The sequence below is a fragment of the Miscanthus floridulus genome, chromosome 5 (assembly GCF_019320115.1).
Source record: "Miscanthus floridulus cultivar M001 chromosome 5, ASM1932011v1, whole genome shotgun sequence".
Classification (NCBI taxonomy): Eukaryota; Viridiplantae; Streptophyta; class Magnoliopsida; order Poales; family Poaceae; genus Miscanthus; species Miscanthus floridulus.
This window is the reverse complement of record NC_089584.1, coordinates 129,393,742-129,409,671: the sequence shown is the minus strand read 5'-3', so window position 1 is coordinate 129,409,671 and position 15,930 is coordinate 129,393,742. Positions and strand designations below refer to the sequence as shown.

The window sequence follows — 15,930 nt, the reverse complement described above, 5'->3', positions numbered from 1 at the left end:
GTTTGGTTGACAGGTTCGTATCGTTGTTGGTTCGTGAAGAAGTATTGCTGACTGATCTGTGTGAGAGAAAAATACTGTTCCGACTGAAAATTTACGATCATTTACGACAAGCCATAGCCAAACGAACAGGCTTGCCTCCCTTGCGCGAAACAAACAAATCAAGGGTATCAAATACGTGGAACAAATAGCGCCGTGACGTGATCCTATTTATGTTGGCGTTTACAAAGCAGAAACAAACAACACCTAAATTCTAATGTAATACTTCCTTCGTTAAAAAAAACTTATGTTTCGAATTTTTTTTCAAGTCAAACTATATTAAGTTTAACTAAATCCATAGAAAAGTTTGCTAACATTTATGACATCAAATAGATATATTATTAAAATATATTGCATGACGAATCTAATGATACTTATTTGATAATATAAAGCATTAGTATTTTAGTATTTGAATTTGGTTAAACTTTAAATAGTTTGACTAAATACAAAACTAAAACATCATTTTTTTTAAGACTAGACGGGGTATAAGATTCCAGATCGTGATAGAACACGAGTCGAAGCTAGTTCCCTCTAAATTGGATTGATAAACCCCCAAAGAAATATAATATAATGTAATATATATACACACATGTGCAGTGTTACAACTTTAGAACGAAGAACTGCTATACACAGTATCTAAGTGTTAAAATAGGATAAAATTTAATGATACCTATTTAGTATGACAAGTATTAATACTTTATATAAATTTGGCCAAACTTAACATACTTTAATATAACACTATTCTATAATTGTATTTTTTTGGACGGAGAGAGTAGTGTATAAATTGTCTCATATAATTCTAAAAATTTAGCTCATGACTTGCGAAACAGTCATTTCTTTCTATCACCTCTTTCTCTCCTTCGTGTCATAAAAAATAGTAATACATGAGACAACCTATGAAACTACTTGTTTTGGAGACAACTTTAGAATGAAGAAACTGCTATACAGAGTATCTAAACATTACGTAGTTTATTGTTTATTTGTACCTACAAATTCACAATTCCAGTCTAGATTTTCTGAAGAACAGCAGACATGTTCGCTCGTGGCTTGCACAGAGCTTCGAGGGGGACAGCCTTAGACATGATGGTGCCAGTGGCTGTTGCCATGTCAACTTCTGCATCCCCAATCCCGGTCCAATCGAAGCATTGGAGCAGCACCCCCAGGACGAGACCCATGGTTCGCATTGCGAGATTCTCACCGGGACACCTGCGCCTCCCCATCCCAAATGGCATCATAAACTTGCCCTCTGCTCTGCCGTGCTCGAACCTCTCCGGCCTGAACTCCTCCGGGTCCTCCCATATCGCCGGATCCCTGTGGATGGCGTACGCATTGACAAGGATCATCGACCCTGCCGGGACGTCGTACCCGTGGATCTTGCAGTCGGCGGACGCCTCGTGCGGCAGTAGCATCGGCGCGGCCGGGTAGAGGCGAAGTGTCTCGCTGATGATGCAGTGGAGGTACGGCAGACGGGGAAGGTCGTTCTTGTCGAGAAGACGACCCCCTCCGACGTTCAACTCGATTTCTTCTTGCGCCCTTTTCAGCACATCTGGGTGGTTAAGCAGGAGCGACATTGCCCATTCCATAGTCGTTGAGGAGGTCTCTGTGCCGACGCCGAGCAGATTCTTCAATCCAGATACGATACCAGGAAAAAAGCATCAGTGAAAGAAAGCATGATAATTAGCTGCACAGAAGTAGAATTATTTAATGACATGGAAACATGCGTAGTGCTACTCACTGGCACGAGAGCGCGGATAAAGGTGTCCGTGTAGACATCAGGCTCTGTTTTCTGCAGTGACAGCATGACGCCGATCATGCCCATCTTCTCGTCCGAATCGCCGGCATCGGCCTCGCCTTTCTTGCGTTCCAGCTGCTTCAGCTTCTGCCTCTCTGCATCGATCATCTTGTCAAAGAACAAGTTCCTTCGCTTAACCACGTCCGCGAGCTTCCTCTTCGCGCCGTACACATCGAGCCACCGCAGCAGGGGCATGTAGTCCCACTGGTTGGCCACACCAACAAGCGGGATGATCTCCTCGATGATCTCCTTCATCTCCCGCGCCTCCTTGGACATGTCCTCGTCCGCGTCGTCGGAGTAGGTGTTCCTGGTCTGCGCCATGATCTCCATGAGGACGCTGTGGGAGAGGTCAAACAGCCTCCGCTTCAGCTCGACCCTGGCGGCGGAGGCGGAGGCGGAGGCGCGGGCAAGGCGGCGCAGCATGGAGCGCAGCTCGCGGGCGATTACGGTGTCGGACATGATGTTGACGCGGTGCGCCGAGAGGAGGTGCACGGTGGAGACGCGGCGCATGGTGCGCCAGAGCGCGCCGTAGTTGGCGACGGTGAGCACCGAGTAGTCGAAGGAGACCTCACGCGCGGACGGGAAGTGCGGGCGGTTGGCGATCGTGACGTCGAGCTCTCCGGAGAAGCACTCCTTGGCCAGCGCCGCCGAGCCGATGACGACGGCGTGGCGGCCGCCGAGGCGCAGGTGGACAACCTGGGCCGTGGCGCGACACGAGGCCGGCGAGCGAGGTCTGGAGCGGCTTCTTGAGCAAGGGGAGGTGGCCGAGGATGGGGAACGCGAACCGCGGGCCAGGTGGCAGCCGTTGCTGCTTCTTGCGCCTCATCAAGAGGTGGTGGAGCAAGACGAGGAGCACGGAGGTGACCACGGCGACGTAGTAGAATCCCTCCATGGTTCCTGTGGTGAAGCGGCGGTGATGGTGGAGCGTGCGATGACCACGACGACCAGTTCTAGCTGTGGGAAGTGCTGTATATGTTGTTCTTCTCCATTGACATTATTATATGATATAATGGATGGGCGTGGTCATATTTATATGAGGCCAGATCGCGGACAGGCTTCGCTCTTCAAAAGCAAAAATGGCGACGAACTTGTGGCTATGAGATGTTTCGCTGTTGATTGTCGCACGTTTGTCAATGGTTATCTTCGTCTCCTTCTCCACGGATGTTTTGTGCGGTGACTCCGTGAGCCGGAATCCAGAAGCTTTGACGCCTCTCACAAAGGAAGCAACCGCAGCAGCAGCTCGTGACAAACTGGGCTTCCAATTCGCTCTTGGAAGGGTCAACAGTAGTCTCTAGAAACAGCCGTACTGGAATTCTTCGCGGGTGTTAGGGCCGGTTTGTTTGCATGGGACTAGAGATTAGACACTACTTTTTAGTCTCTTTTAACTAAATAAGAGGGACTATTAGAGGGACTTTTAGTCTCTAGTCCACTAGTTCCTTGTGAGAGGCTTTTTAGGGCTAATGTATCAACTTTACAGGTCCTTATCCCTCCTCTCTCTCCTCCCTTACCTCTTTCCAAAGGAAGAAGAACAACCTCTTTAGTCTCTTTTAGTCCCTGAAACCAAACATGTTATTTAGTCCCTCTTTTAGTCTTCTTTTAGTCTCTAGTCTCTAGTCCATGGAACCAAACAGGGCCTTACTTTCCGTGCGGGGACGCCGCAACCGCAAGGAAACTCCTGGCCGCCTTCTTGCTTGTCCCGTTACCAACTTTCTTTCTGCAAAAGAATCATCCTTCATTTAGCCCCTACAATCCTAAGGTTTAACCGCAAGAGGGAGATGGGACACTGTCATCTTAAATTCTTTCCACCGTTAGATTTCAAGATGTACGGGCTCCCATCGATTTCTAATGTGTAATCGTCTAAAATATCTGTTCCCGTCCCCCCTTCCTCCGGAAGCATCAGCGCAGACACCGCCTTCTCTCGACGCCTCCGCTCGCCCGACTCCGCCGCCAGTCCCTCCCAGCGCCGGTGCTCCTCCCCTTCCCAGCTCCGTCGCCGCCTCTCCCCACCGCCGTCGCCGCCTCTCCACCCCTCCCGAGACCGGTAAGCCCCAGCGCGGTGGCACGGGCGCAACCGTCCTTGGCTCGGGAGGCCTCCGACAATAAAGGTGCTGTTGTCTCTCTTCATCCTCTTCCTCTACCCCTTCACCTTCCCCTTCCCCTTCCCTTGCTGGCATCGGAGACGGTGTAGATCGGCGCTTCCTGGTCTTCGTCGCTGGGGAAGGGCTCCACCCCTTCAACCTCCTGGCAGCATCGTTTGTCCTCGTCGTGTCAGGCCACGTCCTAGAGGGAGATGCAGTGTGTTGTGCTGTTCAATGAAACCCTAGCAACCGTTTTGTGTACCTATTTTATTTAGGTTGGATTCAGTTGTTTTTTCAGGTAATTTTAGGGTTACTTTCCCCTATAATACCGTTGGTGAAGAGGGTTTGTCTACTTACTTCGCAATTTAACCTATTGTGCTTATTTCTTATTGATTATGCAGCTCACAGGCAGCTAAATTGTGATGTGTTGCTAAATTGTGATGTGTTGCGTACGCTCAACTAGTCCTTCATGTGTAGGTATTTTTCATAAATCCTCATTTTGTTGTTAATTTTTTTTTCTTTTTCTCTATAGAATGAGATAATAAACATGACAGTTTCCTTTCGATTAATTTAGTTTAGCGTACGATAGCTGAGCCATACGCTAAGAAACGACTACTACAAACAATTATTAGGAAGTATTTCATATGTACTTTTTTACATATTTCCTTCAGATTTCAACTAGGCTCAGTATATTTCCTTCAGATTTCAACTAGACTCCTTAAAGAGTTGTATTTTCCTTCTCTTGTTTTTGGGTGTACGCTTCGTCTAACTCAGAGTATAAGTTCTAGCACTACTACGCATGACCACGGCGACCAGTTCTAGTCGTGGGAAGTGCTGTATATGTTGTTCTTCTCCATTGACATTATTATATGATATAATGGATGGGCGTGGTCATATTTATATGAGGCCAGAACGCGGACAGTCTTCGCTCTTCAAAAGCAAAAATGCCGACGAACTTGTGGCTATGAGATGTTTCGCTGTTAGATTGTCGCACGTTTGTCAATGGTTATCTTCGTCTTCCTCTCCACGGATGTTTTGTGCGGTGACTCCGTGAGCCGGAACCCAGAAGCTTTGACGCCTCTCACAAAGGAAGCAACCGCAGCAGCAGCTCGTGACTCTGGCGGGAGAAAGCGAACTGGGATTCCAATTCCCTCCTTGGAAGGGTCAACCACTACTCCAATAAATATTTGTAGGTATGGCTGACGATGATCCGTAGAGACAGCTCGACTAGCCGTCCTCTACCATACCGTCTTTATAAATCATGTATTTATAGGGGCGATTTCCTAGGCTGCACATCTATAAATCAATTTGTAGAGGCGGATGGTGTTATCAGCCGTCCTTACAAATTGATTTGTAGGGGCGGTCGTAGTACCAGCCGCCCCTATAATACCTGTTTGTAGGAGCGGTTCAGTCTAGAACCGTCCCTATAGTACATTTTTTCACCAAAAAAATTAAATTTACAATTCAAATTCGACCAGAACATATATTTTTCATGCACAACTCCATCATGACTTATCTTCTTCTGCGATTGTACTGAAACTCAACTGACAATACACATTTATTTATATCAGATTATAATAAATATTCCATGACTTTTAGGTGGACAGTTTAGTCCAGATAAATGAAACAACAAATTTCATCTATTAAACTTTCCAGTAATCGTAATAACATTTCACGGTGACTATGATTTTTATGTGAAAGATCACAGAATAACAAAATCAATGGCACTCAGATCTAGCAATCGAACATCACAAAATCAGAAGCTTATAATAATCCTTCCACTTGCAGAGTTGCAGTCACACATCATGTCAATGTAGCACTAAAGCAGACTGCAAATGGAATTCGTAATCTGTAGAAACTGAAGCGAACAAGTGGTACTCACTAGTCTACTGACTGCTACTGGCAGTGGCCATGACGGTGGCCTGCACCTGCTTGCTTGTGGCAGCGAAGATGACGCGCCGTCAGCAGATCCTCCGTCTTCTCCGTTTGCGATTTAGGTCCTCCGACCTACCGAGAACGCAGCCCCGTCACCACCATCGGCATGGGCTATTGGCGCAGCCGGCACGGTCGAGGACATTTGATAGTTTTCTAGCTCTAGTATGCATAGAATTGAGAACATTTGATTGGACAAAAAATATTTAATTAACTTGTCGTAATTCAGCATGTCACACATCACATATATATTTAAGGGCAGCAGCAGTTATAATTCAGCTTAAGCTAGAGATCGGATGTATACTGGAACTGGTGGCTGGACTGAGACAGAAGTACTTTGTTCCCATCATTACTACATACAAGAAAGATGCTTTGATCATCAAACCAAGTTATACAGTTGGATTTAGTACTCTCTAGCTAGGTACTCAAGTTATCTGAGAGCAATAGAAAAATAAAATTAGAGAATTGGCCTCCATCAGCACTTTGATTAGTTTGTTGTCAACAAGATAGTAACAAGCACGTCCGAGAAGCATTTTGATCAGACGTTCATATCTAAATAAACAATAAATTTATGAAATAGGTGAGCTCCATGCAATTGAAGGCTACAAAAACCATCAGTATATATAAACATAGATATAACAGCCAAGTACTAGTGTGTAACATAGATATTTCATGAAGTCAAGAGCAATTATGCAGGATTAATGTATATTCCATTAGTCAAGATCCCCAATCATTATACCCAAAACTACGTACGACAGCTAAAATTTCAAGGAGAAGACTACAGATATGACCGCGTTCCAACACTAAAACGGAACTGATCAGCAACCCTAACCCCATATCTCCAGTCAATATACCCAAATTTGATTCACGCATTCATCCATGAGAAGTAGGAGCTCACCGCATCAGTGCTATGCCCTGTAAATCGCAGCAACCTAACGCAGCGAGCACGGACACGGCCATGGCGCGGCATGCAGCCAGCGGCTCGGAGAGGAATCAAGTGAGGCAAGCGACAGAGAGAGGGGTGCATGCGCGGTGGCCGGAGAGGAAGCAAGTGAGGGAGAGAGGTCACCGTAGATCTGGACTACTCATACCTTGATGCCACCGCAGTTCATAGATCGACGCAGCCCCAGCGGAAGACGACCCACATCCTCCTCAACGAGATCCGGCGATCGCATCATCACTAGGGCGTCATCGCGTCGAGGCTGGCCTGTTGCTCGCGTCGTGGCATCAGCTGCCCGCGCCTCGAGGCTCGCTGGATCGCGGCACTGGGCGGGCCTGGTGCGGCGGTGCGGGGCTATGGGGAGAGGGCACGGTGCAGGGCTGTGGGAAGGATGTCGTCGCGCACGGGCGGCACGCTCGCGCTGGAGGTTGGGGGAGGGAGGCGTGCTCGCGGCAGGGGGGCGCGCAGTGGGGCCGTGAGGCGACTCGCAGTGCCGGGGGAGGGGATAAGAAGTTAGGTTTGAGTTTTACGCAGATCTCATCCACCCGATCGTGGATCAACGGACTGAAAATCTTGGGCCGAACTAGAAATCGTGGATCTCTTTTTCTTTTTCTTTTTTTCCTCTCTAGAAATTTTATGACCTCAAGGGGCTGCAGCCTTTTGTACGTGCAGCATTTGTAGGGGCGGCTGGTGATTGAGCCGTTCCTACAAATCACAACACCGGGGGCGGCTGGTGAGTGAGGCCGCCCCTACAAATCGACCCATTTTTAGGGGACGACTCGTATCACCAGCCGCCCTACTGTGCCATTTGTAGGGGCGGCTGGTCTCGTGGGTCCCGAGCACGTCCACTGTAGGGGCGCCTCCATCCCCAGTCACCCCTAAAAAAAATTGAGCCATTGCTACAAGCCTTTTCTGTAGTAGTGAACAGTAGTCTCCCGAAACAGCCGTACTGGAATTCTTCGCGGGTCTTACTTTCTGTGCAGGGACGCCGCAACCGCAAGGAAACTCCTGTCCTCCTTGCTGTACCGTTGCCAACTTTCCTTTTTTAGCAAAAGAATCATCCTTTATCATATACCAGATGAAATTTTTTACAGACTCTATCAAAAGGCGAACTAAACCAAATATATCTGCTTATCAAAAAATTAACATAGCTCCTAGCTAAACAATGAGCATCAAAATTGGAGCTTTTATCTTAACTCCACTCTTGTGAATCCCCACAGGAAGAAAATTATTCAGGACCTGTGTCGGTTCATTTGAAGCCCATACACGATACAAGGATGCGATAGACCGATAAATGCATGCACATGAGCTGGCCTCGCCAGCCCAGCCCACACCGTACGTGCTTTGCTTAAAGGCAGGCCAGGCTTAAACATCACGCCCACTAGGCTGGACTTTTGTGTTGGGCTGTGTCTCCAGGTATGGCCCAAACTAATGTCATGGCCTTTAAAAAAAAACATTTGAATCATACTCAATTTGTTCTCTGAAAAGTGTTTGGATCTAGTTGTGTTTTTTCCCTCTCAAGAAAAATCTCAGTGTTTGAGTGCAGTGTTTACTATCCATACCAGTTTCTTCCACAGTAAGAACCCTAGCTATCTGAGCGTGTATCTTATTATAAGACGCTCATCTGTTATCTTCTTAAACCGTGCACCCTGTCCTGGAGACCAGAGTGACCTCAACCGAAGGAAAAGATCAGATCCTTTGTGGTTGGTGGTAGCAATGGCATATGCCGCACGCCGGCAGCACATGCCTCTGTATATCGACTTCAATAATCCGATAAGATTTGATTCATTTGGCAAGGAGCCAAGGACCAAGGACACGCCATTCCTCAGTACATGCTGCTAGCTGCTAGTACCTCACAGGATTCGTTGGACGTAGACATGGCAGTGGGACTCGGGAGAAGCTAGATAAGCAAAATTTCAATCCATGCTCATGTCAACTAAAACAACCACTATTTCTTTTTCTCGAACACAAAACAACCACTATTTCAGCGCAGCAAATTCTCATCGCTAGTTCTTAGTGCTTAAAAAAGATACCGTTCAGATTCTGGGATCAGTGATCATAATTGCAAGTTTTGTTGGAGGACATAGTGCAAGTGATGAGTATGCGTAAAAAGATATTGTTGCAGATCACCATCAGAAAAGGTAACATGTCCATTCAGGTTTAAAGTTCTCGACTTGATGCAGACACTCATATTTTTCTAGATTTGTTGTAAGATTTAATGGCACTATACATTTGTGTGTTGTGTTTCGCGAAAAAAAAGGTATCAGAATACCCGGAGCTATTGGGGTACATGCTACCTCCAGTGTCCAATCTCGAAAAAGCAAGCCTGAGACAGACTATGGATAACAACTTAGCGAACATCAATCTGAAGTTGTGAACCAAACTTGATCGTGGATTTTTCCCTCTTGGAAACGACTGCAAACTCCGGATCCTAGTTCGGTGATCTCTTAGCGATCAAGAACAGTTAGTTCAGAATAAGTTCAAGGCACAACCTTACATATCACAAGTGGCGAAGCCGGCCGGGCATGTGGCACAATGCAAGCTTGATCATGCCCGGTGGCCTGCAACGCAGTGCAGAACGGCTGAGTGACTGACTGGCCCCGTTGGTTCGCATCCATCACAGACACATCTTGATCGGAACCGTATCAATTCTCAGCACTGTTTCTGATGAGGTGACATGAGTTCGACTCAAGGACTTGTAGTTCTCGTCCGAACTGGGCATGGCCCTGCAGGCTTTGGCTGCTCGTCTTTGGCGGATTAGTCGGTTGGTTCGTGTCCAGCATGGCGTTGGAGAGCAAGTGAGGAAGACCATCACGCATCACAAGGACGCCGAGCAGTTTGTGTCCATAGAAAAGGACGTTACCGCTGAAGTTTCTGTTGTGCTCTGACACTGGCAGACGGGATAGCATACCGACTCGTCAGGCAGTGACAGATCAGGTTGGATTCAGACTGCGAGAGCATGATATCTCGTCAATCCTAATGCCAGTCGTGAAGCTGTTGCTGGCGATCGTGATACCTACAATGCTGTTCCCTTGGAAATATGCATTTGCTTCTTTCATGGATCATGATTGAACCATGGCTACTGATTACTGATGAATGTTTCGTACTCAAGAACTTCGCAAAATTTAGTTCGTTCGTACGGGGTTGATGAAGAACTACAATGCTACTACATCATTGCATGGATACAGCGCAAGCGAGAAAGAATAATTGCTTACAAGGCAACTGGCACTATATTCTGATGAAAGTGCAAACGACTTTGGGAAGAAATGCTGCTATATCGGCAAATTCCATCTGTGTTTTCCAAATTAAAAGGCCTGCCTATAATGACAGTCTGATCTGATGCAGACCTTCCTACTTGACTTCCTGAAGTTACAGCACGGTGTATCTGGAAGTTTGAAATCAATGATTTTTTCCCCAGCTCTGATTGAATCAATCTGCCATCTATTTCCGGCACATTGCTACTTTATAAAACTAAAAAGAAGAAGAAGGAAAGGAAGGAATCCGGCTGGACTCTTTTCTTTTCCCCTTGTGCTTACAAAAAAAAAAAATTATATATACGAAATGATAAAATCAGCGCCATATGGAAAGGTGTGGCCTTTCCTCTCTCTCCTTTATATATTTATTTATTATGTAGACATATTCTTTGCTTTTGTTTTTTAAATGTTGAAAATTGTTATTGGGTACAGCATTACTACGTAGCCTTAGGTTCTAAGGAACATGAATGTTTCCATCAACGGCCAATTGATCAATCACAGATGTACTCGCCGGATATGCAAAATTGCAAATTCTCAAGGGATGATATCACTTTCCAAATTTTTGGTCAATGATTTAAAAGTCCTTTTTATTACCCCTCGACTACATGGTGATGCGCATGCGCACACTCCTCATCATGCACATATAACATACAGTATTTGCAGTTTTAGCATTCAACTTCAGAGTTCCAAGTTTCCTAGGTTAAAAGAGTTAATTGAGGACCAACTGAATAGAAGGACTTGTGGGTGGGTTTCTTATTTGGCTTATTAAGTGTGTGTTGAAATTCTCTCCTTATTGAAGTTGTGCGTTGCACATTCTAGAAAATCTATGTTCAGTTTCTTCAGATATTTGGGGCCTGCTTAGTTGACATCCAAAATTTGTCATGTCAAAGATTTGACAAGCTAAAAGTTCGGACAAAAGCATTGTCATAGATTTGGCAAGCCAAATGTGAGGGCTTGGTAAGTTTTGGTAAAAAAACAAATACTAGCCAAAATCATAGCTTGCCAAATCATTGACATTGTAAATTTTGGAAGCGAAGCAATCAGGTCCTTGGTCTCACAGTCGTTGATTCAGTACTGTGAATTTGTAATTTTTATTTGTTTGTTTGAGTTTGTTGAGTCCAGCCGAAAGTCGCAAACATAACTTCAAAACTACTCAATATATAATCGGAACTTGATCAGGGGGATGGATTCCGTGAAAGTAGTAGTCTTATAAAAAGCATGAGGGCAGGGCAAATTATACTTAACAATTCAGTTCTGCATGCGCAACACGGCCCACTAATGGTCAACTGCCGCGACCCCCGGTTCACATGATTTCCTATAAAGATAAAGATCTCTCCGGTCTACACGGCACAGGTTCACGTCCAGATACGACTCCCAAGTTCCAGAATGAAAGAAGCATGCAATGTGCTCTCTTGTTATATTGCCTGGTGCCTCACTGTTCATATTTTTCACGAAAGAAAGTGGACATTTGGTCCTACTAGCATACCGCCACTTGAGTGAAAAAATGGAGGGCTTCTTATACAGTTTATTGATCTGCACAGTTACAAGAAGCAAATTGCTGCTAGTATATAAGTATATATACTTTCCTGCTCCACTGAACAAAGCGGCATCTCGCAAATCTCGACGACACCGTGCAAAAGTGCTAGTATACAAACATCCATGGGACGCCAAGTGGACGGACCCACCGACAACCGGGCGTCGCCGCCGTTCCCGGCCTCTCAACTCGCAGTCGCCGGGTTTCCAGATCGGGAAGCAGCAGCGAGCCGCGGTTTTCCGTTGGCCATTGCTCCTCGCTACTTACCCCAAAACGAGCAACCACAGGAAGAGAACATGCCTAGATGCTAAAGCAAGCGAACGGTTCCAGTAACAAGAAGTGTATCAGCTTCAGCTTCACTTGTAGTCTAGTACTGCGGCCCGGGTGGCCGGCCGCTCAAGCACATGCCGTGAGAAGAGCGTGGACTTGCCGAGGGAGTGGAGTGGAGTGGAGCGGCGGAGTGATCTTTTCTCTTTCTTTTTTGTTTTCAAAAAGTTTTTATGGGAGGCAGAGGCACCGATGATCTGTGCTGGACGGTAGCGGCGGTGCACGCATCAGTCGAGCGGGTAGCATGTGTCCTCACCGCCCGTGTTCCACAGGAAGTGCGCGTAGGCTGCCGCGTGGTGCGCGTCGCTGGGGTCGGCGGCGATGGCCTCCTGGTACGTCTCCTCCGCGGCCGCGAGGTCGTTGCGCGCCTGCCACAGGAACGCTGCGTACCGCCCCAGCGCCTCCGCGTCCGCCGGCTCCGCGCGCACCGCCCTCTTGAAGAAGTGCTCCGCCCTGCACGCGCGCAAAGACAACACGGCTCCGATCCGTCAGCGACTGACTCCATGCACCACCTAGAGCATTATTGTATTGTAACCAAAACCATCGCGCGCGGCGCGGCAGTCGGCGCCGATCGACTCACCTGTCGAGGTCGCCCTTGCACCTGATACAGGAACTGCGCAAAGTTAGCCAGGAGCAGCGAGCTGTTGGGCTCCTCGGACACGGCCTGCTCGTATCTCTGCGCCGTGGCCACGTGCTCCGACGAGTAGGCCACGTCTGGCTTCGGCGCCTCCACCGGGGCGACGAGCTGCTCTAGAATTTCCGGGTCCATCAGCTCCTCGGCACGAACGCTCGCCTGCATCCTGGTGGCTTCATCGGAGATCCGTTTCCAGATGACCAGCTCGTCCTGTACAGTCTGTTGTGCCTCCTCCACGGGCATTGAGTCGGACACGGACGCCTCCGAGCCGGCGCCCGCGCCCAGTGGCGTCGCCTGCTGCGACACGTCCTGCGGCAGCACCGCTCCGCTTTGTCGGTACGACGACTCGTCCGCCTGGCCGTCGCCGGTGGCGCCGGCAACCGGCCGCACCTTGCCGCCCCCGTCGCCGTTTCCGCCCAACGAGGCCGTGCGGCCGGTGGAGAACGTCTTGAGCGCGGGGGTGTCGAACCGCTGCTGGTAAGAATGGGATTGCTCCGGCTGCTGGGTGTCCACCATCTCCACAGCCGCCACGGCGGCGTGGGGAGGGCGGAAGGTGGCAGCGGCCGCGACGCTGTCGCCCATGGAGTAGACGGTGAAGTTGGCGAGGAGCAGCATTAGGGAGACCATAAGGGCCGGGGTGCCGGAGAAGATGTGCTGGAAGAGCCAGACGAAGGAGGCGTGCATCTCGGCGTGGACGCGCGCCAGGACGCCCTGCAGGTCCTCGTAGGAGAGCGCCTCCCGCATCTGCAGCGTGAAGCTCTGGAGCTCCCGGATGATGAGCACCATCGAGGAGAAGGCGCGCCCCACCGCGGAGCTCGCGGACTCGCCGGCGCAGTCGATGAGCCGCTCGTCCCGCCGCCCCTGCTCCAGCTGCTGCTGCTGCTGCTGCTGCTTGCTTCCGCCGCTTGAGCATCCGCAGGGACAGCGGCAGCCCGACGCTGCTCGCGCTCCGCTCCACGCTCGCCGGCCACCCGCAGCCTCCGGCGGCGCCCGGGTGCTGCCCCGCCGCGAGCTCCTGGATCCTCCTCAGGAACTCCTCATCGTCCCCGCCGTCGCTCCCGACGCTGTCGATGCTCGCGCTGAGAGCGCGCCTGATCACGTGCTGCCCGCCGCGCCGCCGGCCAAGAAGACCGGCGTTCCAGCCAGCCAGCGACGACTGGCTCCTCGCCAGCCTGACGCCCAGAACGGCATGCCGCGGCGACGTGGCAATGGCGGAGGACGAAGGCGACGCCGGAGAGGAGGAGGAGGAGGAGGAGGAGGGGGAAGAGCACCGCGGCGGGGTCACGACCGCCGCGACCTGGATGCCCATGGGTCTCGGCCAATACCGGCCACCACCGCAACGATGGTTGGGAATGGCCCGCGGCTCCAGAACCGCGGGAGGCTAAATGCAAGGGGGAGGGAGGGAGGAGGGAGTGGAGGGAGGGGGTGTGAGAGGAAACGAGCGGTGGCCTTATTTCAGGATCCGGAAGGAGTCCTGGTCAACCTCACCACGCAGCTCGTGAGAGTAGCTGGTACCAGTGCCAGTGCTGCAATGGCGACACCACCTTGAGACAAACTTTATAGACACCCAGAAAGCAGATATTTGTTGCGTCCGTAAAACAATAGGCCAGGCCAAATTTAGTAGTAATTTCTAATTTGTACTGTCAGGTCGCTACAAATGGAACTGTGCTGGATGAAAAATCAAGGAAAATACTTAAGGCCCCGTTTCACTTCACTAGTGAAGCTATTTTTTTTTTTTGCTTCAGCTCCACGAATAGCTTTATCAGTGGAGCTGAAGCGGTTTTGGTAAACCATTTGGCAAAATGACTTCTCTGTGAGAGCATATTTTTAGGGGCCTGGAGGAGAAGCCGAGAGAAGCCATTTTTTTTTGCTCCATCCCACCCCAAATCACTGTGAGAGCATGTTTTTAGGGGCTACACCAGTGAAGCTATTTCACTTTACCCCGTTTGGCAGAAAACAGCTCCAAACGGCTCCTGAAGTCGGTAGAGAAGCCCTGCCAAACGGGGCCTAAATCGAAACTACTCAAGATAAAGAAGCTAGGGGAACTGTCGGGTGAGGACACTACTCAAGATACCCCTGACATCGATTTTTTATGTGCATCACTTTGACCAGCCTAATCGAAAGTGCCAAGATGGAGGCCATCAAGATGCTCGTTGAGCAGGAAGCTAGAAGCAGAAGACAAGCGCCATTCAGAAGAAGGTTGCCGTAGCTCCGGCCATGGAGGCTTAGGCGCTGGTCATGAAGGGATCAAGTAATCAATGTTAACCCCTTCAGGCAAGGGGTTTAGGGCGATACGTCCTATATATCGTAGGTTTCGTCATATTAGTAGAGCCCTGCGTGGCTTCTTTGGGACTGTCATGCCCATGTTCGAACCTTCGAGACTTCTGTGGTCGTACGTGTGCTGGCCATGGAGCCTTCGGCGCTGGATTAGTAAGCAAAAGACCGAGAACTTGGGGAAGGACTCTGGCATGCTGGCTATGTTGCCTTCGGTCATCCCCGGGTTGCTTGGCGATCACCGCATGTCTTCCTTCAGATGGACAAGCTGGTTATTGATGTCAGTTGTTGTTTCGGTTAATTATGTCAGCCAAAAACTGTAACATCATCTGCTGGAATGTGAGGGGGTTGAACGATGGAGCAAAACGAGCGACAGTATGTAATCAGATCTTATCCACAGGTGCGACGCTTGTATGCCTACAAGAAACAAAAATCACCGCTTGGAACCAAACTCTTTTGACAGAGACAGTAGGAGCAGATATGGCAAACAACGTTGTCGGTCTTCCATCAATAGGGGCTTTCGGCGGTATCCTGATCGCGGCGTCAGAGCGCTTCTTCAGGATTAAGCAAACAAGCTTAACGCCAAACACTGTCACTGCAACGATCACCATGCTCGCAGAGAATACATCCTGGTCCATTACCGGAGTCTACGGCCCCTAGGCCGATGCAGATAAAATCGCTTTTATGCAAGAAATCTTGGACCTACGGCAGCATGGCTACTGCTTGGGGATTTTAACTTAATTTACCAAGCACAAGACAAAAACAATGCACGCATCAATTTGTCAATGCTCAATAACTTCAAGTACACCATTGATAATCTAGGGCTTGCACCGATTGACCTACAAGGCAAAAGGTTCACTTGGTGTAACGATCAGTAGGCACCCACAATGACCAAAATAGATCACATGTCCGCTTCAACAGAATGGTTGGAGATCTTCCCAAGAACCGACCTTCAAGCATTAGCTTCGCTGGGCTCCAATCACTGCCCACTCATTCTTTAGGGGGATGTCATTTTGGATTTCTATAGGGGTTTTAGATTTGAGGCGCATTGGGTACATATGCCAGGTTTCACTGAAACGGTACAGGAAGCATGGAATAGAGCGGTAAATACACAGGATGACATCTTGCG

The 15,930-nt window shown here is 49.0% G+C and overlaps 2 pseudogenes; both read right to left on the bottom strand.

The window, feature by feature from the left end:
• Nucleotides 1-824: 824 nt before the first annotated feature.
• Nucleotides 825-2,803, bottom strand: LOC136453569 (cytochrome P450 81Q32-like; annotated as a pseudogene).
• Nucleotides 2,804-11,174: 8,371 nt separating this feature from the next.
• Nucleotides 11,175-14,024, bottom strand: LOC136450753 (uncharacterized; annotated as a pseudogene).
• Between the last annotated feature and the right edge of the window lie 1,906 nt (nt 14,025-15,930).